The sequence below is a fragment of the Sebastes fasciatus genome, chromosome 3, assembly GCF_043250625.1.
Source record: "Sebastes fasciatus isolate fSebFas1 chromosome 3, fSebFas1.pri, whole genome shotgun sequence".
Classification (NCBI taxonomy): Eukaryota; Metazoa; Chordata; class Actinopteri; order Perciformes; family Sebastidae; genus Sebastes; species Sebastes fasciatus.
Window position 1 is genome coordinate 5,510,494 of NC_133797.1, and position 8,966 is coordinate 5,519,459.

At 42.5% G+C, this 8,966-nt stretch overlaps 1 pseudogene; it reads left to right on the top strand.

Annotated features, from left to right (window-relative positions):
- The first annotated feature begins 5,525 nt into the window (after nt 1-5,525).
- LOC141763575 (uncharacterized) lies at nt 5,526-8,966 on the top strand (annotated as a pseudogene).

The following is an 8,966-nucleotide window of genomic DNA, read 5'->3' on the forward strand; positions in this document are numbered from 1 at the left end:
CTCATAACCACGGTGCAGCTACGGCGTTCAACTGTGACCATAAGGCTAGAGACACGTCACCTTCTGACATATGCTTGATCACACAATCCACTTTGAACAGTGTTTCGTCATGGCTGACCTCATCAACATCACACACAACTGTGCAGTGGCATAACGGCATACATTCTTCTTCACGAGAAAGCAAATTCCACAGACTCAGTTCCCACGGACACGTCATCCGTGGGTTTTTTGGGGGGAGAATATAACGGTACGGTCTCAGCGCCAGCCTCCCTCTTACTCCACTATTCATCATTGGCTCGTGGGCTACATGTCGGGACCTTCATCGGAACACAATCACTTTAGTTCATGTGTCCCTCAATCGTTGGCATCCCAATAGTACACTTCAGATTGAACGGAAGCATCACACGTTCATCTGCACAGAAAGTCATCACGACCTGTCACAGTAACAACAGCAAAATGCTAGCTCCTCTAATGTCGGTCAACAGATCTTCCAAACTGCAGATCCTGTTGCACAAAGCAGTACAAAGCTCTCCCCTTCCTTCAGTATTTAGAGGAAATGGCAGCAGTTCTCTGCATGTCCTCATGATACTGAGCTCTTCTGCTCTACAATGACTTAATATATTCATTAAATGTATTTAAGACTGTTGGTATATTTTAATGTATGCCACAAAGGATGTTAAAGACCTTGGGTAACATGAACATTTTCTTTGACTGATTAAATGAAAGCTATTGTTTCCCCCTTAGAGAATAAAACAGTCAATATTAGAAAAATACATCAGAAATTATGAAATAAATAATTGGATTTGAATAAATGGAACAAAATATATAAATGTACCAGAAATTATGAATAGTTATTGCAACTTATTGCTATTTTTTTTTTACTGGATTTAATTTTCATGAAATTTTCTATTACTAAGTATTTTCAAATATGCATTTGGCCTGTTCTTTTCTGTGTGAATGTAAGTAAGAGAAGAACTAAAACATGATATGGTTGCTCTTTCCATCAGGACCTAGCTGGCTGGCTAGTGGGGATGTTGACTAAAAGGTGAGGGGTGATAACAACTCATGTTTTTCATCTCTCTTTGTTTGTCATGAAAAGTTTTGTTATGAAATGAAAGTCATTTGAAAATGGCAGTTTATAAATTAATAATAGCAATAATTGAATAAAAATGAAATTCAGTGAAAACAAAAACAAAGATTTCACAAAAAAGTTGATAAGCTATTGAATTGTTCAATAAATTTCATTTAAATTTCATTCAAAATGATTAAAGCCTTTATATTGTGTTTTGAATATATTCTCATTTATACCCCATCTATTAAAAGATCCTTCAATAACAAACAACAACCAGATAAAGATTTAGTTTCACTTTCATTGTGTGCAGCTATAGTCGGTGTGGTTTAGCACAGCCTTTCAAAAGTAGCTGGAGGAGACACTCTGAACTCAGTTCAGCTGCAGAATCGACTTCCTGTCAGCGGATGTTATTTGCATACACCGCAACAGGAAATAAACTGGGACACATTTCGAATGTTTGTTTTTTTCAAATTTGCATTTGGCCTGAGGCCGATTTTGAATTGAGACAGTACTTGGGCAATAACTGATGCCATTTCACACATCCGTGTGAATGTAAGTAAGACGAGAACTAAAACATGATGTGGTTTCTCTTCCCATCAGGATCTAGCTGGCTGGCTAGTGGGGACTAGCCACTCATGTTTTTCATCTCCCTTTGTTTGTAATGAAAAGTGTCGTTATGAAATGAAAGTCAGGTCAGCCAGCGTGGTTGTACGTTCCTTCAATGATGTCACTGGCAAAACAAGGCTTTTCATCATTGAAGGCCATCTCAATGCAGTGAGATATCGGGATGAGATTCTGCAACCAGTCATATCTCCACAATCTGGGACCTAACTTCCTCCTCCAAGATGACAACGCTCGCCCCCACAGAGCCAGGGTTATCACAGACTACCTCCACAATGTGGGAGAGAGAATGGAACGGCCCGCCAAGAGTCCAGACCTCAACCCAATTCAACACCGGTGGGATCAGCTTGGGCGTGCTGTACGTGTTAGAGCAGTGGTCTCAAACTCAATTTACCTGGGGGCCGCTGGAGGCAGAGTCTGGGTGAGGCTGGGCCGCATCAGGTATTCCACAAAAAAAGCTTTGTTAAAAAAAACAACAATCTTCTCAAACGTCATTAACAGTTCTTTAACTTGAATGGGTTCTTCTGAACATGAACGGTTCTTCTGAACATGAACTGTCCTGAACATGAATGGAACATTGAAGAACATGAACGGTTCTTCTGAACATGGCTTCTCTTGCCTACTCCTTGCTGCCAGAGACCTGGCAGCGCTTCCTCTCACATAGCTGAGCCACATTTGGCTTGAGGGAGGAAGTAGTTGAAACCCTCAGTATGGCTTGAAGATGATCATCAGTAAGTCTGGACCTGTACTTGGACTTCATGAAGTTCATGGTGGAGAAGAGCTTTTCGCACAGATATGTGCTCCCAAAAAGGCACATGGTCCGCTTGAACATTCGGGAAAGCTCAGGGAAGCTGGGGGGCAATTCTCTCAAAAATTGCCCAAGCTTGTCTGCTTTTCCACTCACCTCCCTGAACTTGGCTTTGAGGTCAGAGTTGCACTGCAGGTCAATGAGCTCCATTTGAAGCACAGGAGGGGCATCTTGCACATCGAAGGAGAAGGGGTCCGCAAAAATTTGAAAAGTGGCTCTGTGCGTCTTGAAGTCTGCAAATCTGTGATCAAATTCCTCCTGTAGCTTCACAATGGCATCAACATACTTCTCACCACTGAATGGTGTGCCTGCATCCACGAGTGCCTTGCATGCTGGGAAATGGCAAAGGTTTGTCTGAGAGAGCTGGGCTTTCCATAACACAAGTTTTGTGGAGAATGCTCTTAAGTTGTCATAGGCAGCACTGACGAGCTGCCCCTGGCCTTGTAACTTCTTGTTCAGTACATTCAGCTCATGCGGGATGTCAACAAGAAAAGCTAAGTCCATGAGCCATTTGGAATCACTTAGCACAGGAACAGCCACCCCATCCTTCTCCATGAAGGCTTTCACTTCTGCTCTCAACTCAAACAATCTCTTCAAGACGTTTCCCCTGCTGAGCCAACGTACCTCGGTGAAGTAGAGCACATCCTCATATTCCGACTCCATTTCCTGTAAAAAAAGCACAGAACTGCCGGTGCTTTAAGCCCCTGGATCTGATTTGGTTGATGCATTTCACAACGACAGACATCACATTGTCAAACTTCAGGCATTTGTTGCAAAGTGCCTGCTGATGGATAATGCAGTGCAGAGCAATGGCCTCCTCCACACCCTCCTCTTCCAGTTTTCTTTGAACAAGTGCCACCAGTCCATTTTTCCTCCCTGTCATTGATGGCGCTCCGTCGGTTGTTATTCCAACAAACCTCTTCCATGGCAAACCGGCATCCACAATGGCATCACACAGCTGGCGAAATATCTCCTGAGCGGTGGTCTGGCCATGCATTGGAATTACTGTGAGCAACTCCTCCATCACTTCAAAATTGTCATCAACACCACAGACATACATTGCGAGTTGGGCAGTGTCAGTGATATCTGTGTTCTCATCAAGAGCGACTGAGTATGCATGGAAACATTTGGCTTTCTCACGCAGTTGATCATAAATGTTACTTGACAGGTCAGAAATGCGCCCTGCCACAGTGTTGGCAGAAAGGCTGATGTTGCTAAACTGACCCTTCTTTTCCAGACAGACTATACTTGCAGCCTGTAATATGCACTTTTTGACAAACTCGCCTTCTGTGAATGGCTTTCCCGCCTTAGCAATCATCTCACTAACCACGTAGCTAGCTTCGACTGCTGCATTATTCTCTTTGGTTGCTTTCTTGAAGAAATCTTGTTGCCTCAGTAAACATGTTTTAAGATTGGCAACCCGGTTGGCTCTATCATCTCCCTGGTATTTTGCATACTCCTCAGCATGCCTAGTTGAGTAATGACGTTTCAGGTTGTATTCCTTGTGCACCGCAACTTTCTCTGTGCAAATAAGACACGTCGGGGTGCCCCTGTGCTCAACAAAGAAATATTGCGTCTCCCACTTTTCCTGAAATTGTCTGTGCTCGTCACCAACCTTTCTCTTCACTGCAGGCTTTGAAAAAGACATGATTGGGGCTGTGTGACAAGATATATATTCATTCCACTTGGTGTCACTCCGCAATAAAGTTGTGCCTGCTGTGTTTGTGTTGCTCTGCAATTACACCACCAAACCGCTAGTTGGCGGCGGCGTCTCTATGAGTTTCCTTCTTCTTCTTCTTGTACTACAAACAGAAACTGAGCGGAGTTGGAGCTAATAACTGTTGAACCACAGAACTTTTACTGACATTACTGGAACGCCGAAAAGAGAAAATATATCTGAGTTGATTTGTGTATACAAACACTGAAAAGATCGAGGCAGAGAGAAGTTGAACTTTCTGTGGTTGTCCGGGGTCCTGGCCGCTCAGCATCGCTGAGAGACTGGACCAATCACAGCTGTTGCGGTCTGCGTCGCCGCGACGTGTAGTTACATTTCTGGAGAGGTGCACGTCAGGCTACGCCGTCGATTCAACGCAGAAGTATAAATCAAGTTTTAATCAAGCTTATGCGATGTTACACAGGCGCCGCCATAGTTGTTGTGAAATGTTTCTCTGCTTGCATCAAGCCCGACCGATTGCCCGCCCCCGGGAGCCATATACCCCACTGTGATTGGTAGGTTCATTCAGCCCGGGCTCGCGCAACAAAGGGACCTTCCACACACAACGCGGCAAAGTGCCATTCACATAAAACTCGCGGGCCGCACTAACAATAAACTTTCATATCAAGGTGGGGGCCACAAAATATCGTCTTGCGGGCCACAATTGGCCCGCGAGTTTGAGACCCATGTGTTAGAGTGACCAACACAACCACGTTGGCTGACCTGCAACAAATCCTGGTCGAGGAATGGAACGCCATCCCACAGCAACGTGTGACCAGGTTGGTGACCAGCATGAGGAGGAGGTGCCAGGCTGTTGTGGCTGCGTATGGATCTTCCACCGCTACGGAGGATCCTGACGGTGTATTAAATGAATAAAGTGTAAAATAGCCAATATGTCTTGTTTGTTCCTTGTTACTGATAGAGAGTTCAATCATCCAATCCACCAAACAACTCAAAACAAGAGTCAACACCAACAGGAGAATACACCGTTTACCATTGGCAGAGCATTTGGGAAAAATTTTCTTGGGCGCTACCCACATAATCAGCTGTGCTGCTCATCCCACAAATGCATGATCCTTACAAGTTGGACATCATTGTGAAGGTAAATAAACAGGCTTTCCAACCATGTAAAATACAATGCCAAATTAGCATTGTAACAACAGAGAAATAATCCACCAAACATAAGTTTCCAAACTTGTTTTTCCGAGTTTATTTTCTTCAAAATGATTAAAGACTGTATATTGTGTTTTGAATATATTCTCATTTATACAACATCTATTAAGAGATCCTTCAATAACAGACAACAACCAGATAAAGATTTAGTTTCACTTTCATTGTGTGCAGCTATAGTGGGTGTGTTTAGAACAGCCTTACAAAAGGGGCTGCAGGAAACACTCTGAACTCAGTTCAGCTGCAGAATCAACTCCGTACTCTTTAACCCAAACATGGACAGAACTTATTACCAGCCAAACATGTCCAGCAACTTCGGTAAGTGACATGATAAAGTATCCATGTTTTAAAGTACAGTTATTTTAACAGGGATCACTGCTGAATCTAATTTTATGTAATGTACTTCTGTAGACTAATACTTCTATAAACTTATACTGAGTAGGACTGCAAATACATTATTTTATTATTCTGACCTAACCTTTAGTTCTAAATTCATAATCTGATTGCAAATTCTGGAATTCTACTTTTCATATAAAAAACATGATTTCTTGGTCACTAGTAAAATGTTTGAGTCAGATGATTGCTATTTATTTTTTATTTTTTTTGTCATGTATTGTTATTTCTGTCTTTTGGTTCAGCTGAAGCTTTTCTCTAGTGTATTGGGTGATGTCACAGAGATAAACTATTATATTATCAACGTTATTATTGTAAGATAAATGTTTATTTTTAAATTCTAAGAAACCTTCGAACAAATGTGTGGATATGTGGACAGGTTTCCACCATGCAGTTCCACTTTCAGCTGACAGAGGGGTAAAAGACCTGCTGCCACACGGTGAAGTGAACAGTGTACGGAAGCCATATTAGATCGTAGAAAGAAAGCTAGATGAGCCAGCATGAATACATGTATTTGTCTCAATTGGGGAGTTTGCAAAAGGAACGTTTGAATTTCCCACATGGTAAAATTATAATTGGAACCTCCAACAAACTCCTTTTTTGACCCTGACAAAGCAGCAGAATAGATATTTCTCTACTCCTATCTTTGTATAAATTGTTTTAAGTACAATGTATGTACAACCAGGTGTAGATTCTTATTCTGTTTCACTCATTCTTCTACACAGGATCGAGCAGAGAAAATAAGGAGAAGATGAGGATCGTGCTGGTGGGGAAGACTGGAATTGGGAAGAGTGCCACTGGAAACACCATTCTGGGGCGAAAGCGCTTTGAATCAATTTTCAGTGCAAAGTCGATGACTGTAGACTGTTCCAAGAGCAAAGCTGAGGTGGACGGGCAACAGGTTGCTGTTATCGACACCCCGGGCCTGTTCGACACCAGGTTTGGCATGGATAAAACAACTAAAGACATCAGCCAGTGCATCTCTTACGCTTCTCCTGGACCCCATGTGTTCCTGGTGGTCATCAAGCTGGGCAGATACACTGAAGAGGAAAAGCAGACAGTGCAAAAGATTCAAGAAATCTTCGGCCAGGCTGCAGACAGATACAGCATGGTTCTCTTCACTCATGGAGACCTTCTTAAAAACAAAACTATTGAGGACTTCCTGACGGAAAGCTCAGAGCTGCAGGAACTCGTGGCCAGATGTAATGGCCAGTACCATGTCTTCAATAATGAGCTGAAGAATCGCTCTCAGGTCACTGAGCTGCTCCAGAAGATCAGACATTTAGTCTAGAAGAACGGAGGAAGCCACTGCACCAACGAGATGTTCCAAGAGGCCGAGAGGGCAATCGAAGAAAAGAAACAACGCATCCTGAAAGAGAAAGAAGAGCAAATACGCAAAGAAAAAGAGGAAGTGGAGAGAAAACTACAAGAGAAATATGAAAAAGAGATGAAAGAAAAGAATGAACAACTCCAGGCTGAGAGAGAGAGGGAGAGGAAAGAGAGAGATGAGGTGAGTAGGAGGGAGAAGGAGAGGATGGAGATGGACAGGAAGCTGAAAGAGAAAGAGGAGGAGAGGAAGAAGGAGAGTAAGGAGGAGAGGAGGAAGGAGAAGAAGAGGTTTGTGATGGAGATGGATAGGCAGCTGAAAGAGAAAGAGGAGGAGAGGAAGAAGGAGATGGAGAGGGAGAGAAAAGAGAGATACGATGAGGAGGTGAGAAGGGAGAGGGAGAGGGAGAGAAAAGAGAAAGAGAAGGAGAGAAAAGAGAAAGAGGAGGAGATAAGGAGGGAGAGGTTGGAGATGGAGATGGAGAGCGAGAGGAAAGACAGGGAGGCAGAGATGAGTAGGGAGAGGGAGAGGTGGAAGATGGAGATGGAGAAGGAGAAGAAAGAGAGAGAGGAGGAAATGAGTAAGGAAAGGGAGAGGTTGAAGATGGAGATGGAGAAGGAGAGGAAAGAGAGAGAGGAGGAGATCAGTAGGGAGAGGAAAGAGAGAGAGGAGGAGATGAGTAGGGAGAGGAAAGAGAGAGAGGAGGAGAGGAGGAGGGAGAAGGTGAGGTTGGAAATTGAGATGGAGAGGGAGAGGAAAGAGAGAAAGATGGAGAAGGCGGAAAGCAAAGCAGAGAGAGAGAGAGAGAGAGAGGAGAAAGAAAGGGAGATGACAAACATGATGAATGAATTAAATGAACAGCGTGACAGAGAACTGAGAGCGGAGGTAGAGAAGTTGCAGTCCAGGTATGAAAATGAGGCCAGAGAGGAAGCTGAGAAGTCTAATCGATCTTTTTTCCCATGTAAAATGTCTTAAAGGTTTGGGAAAGACAATTCGATCCTGGTTCTAATAATGAGTGGTTCAGGCTTAAACAGAGGAACCCTCCAGAATCTCCTCCACACAGGAATATATAAAATAAAATAAAAAGGATTTAATCCACAGAACTATAACCACAATTTCCTTTTTTCAAAGTCACACATCATATTATACTCTCACATTGCCATCTAGGGTTCTTTTTGCATGAGTTTTGGCTGGACCACAGAGGGCCACCCATAGATATACACACATAGACGCCGCATTGACTCCTGGATAGTACGTCAACGTGGGCGCCATATTGGACAGGGCAAGACTGACCTGTAACTCCATGGGGGGAACGGGGGAGCTGCCGTTTTTCTGCATAAAAAGCAGTATAACGTCTACATTTCTCAACCGATTTCAATGAGTAATTTTATATTCAAACGTTTATGATCTATGAAGAGTAACGTTAATGTTAAGATTTTTTTTCTTTTCCCAAAGATTTTGGTGAAAAACTGTTAAATAAAACGTTTGCTTCTGTAACATCAGATAAGAGCTAGCTAACGTTCCTTATTGTTAGCTAATCTATAAACTAATGTTAGCTTATTGATGTTCATATCTAACATGATATTGTGTTTAAAACATGCAATGTACGATACGTATTAAAAGCAATATGTGTCTAATATTGCAAACAATAAAACTGATGTCATGTTTTGGTTATGCTTAGATTATTTTTTTTATATAATTGCTGTATTGTCACCATTATTTCAATAAATTCAGATCATAACTAATATTATTTATTGTTACCATCATTTAGTTATGTACTACTATCTGCCTGTTATTCTGATTGCTCTTATTAGTGAGTACATAATAGGAATTCAGTAGCAATGTTAGGGGTAGCCTATAG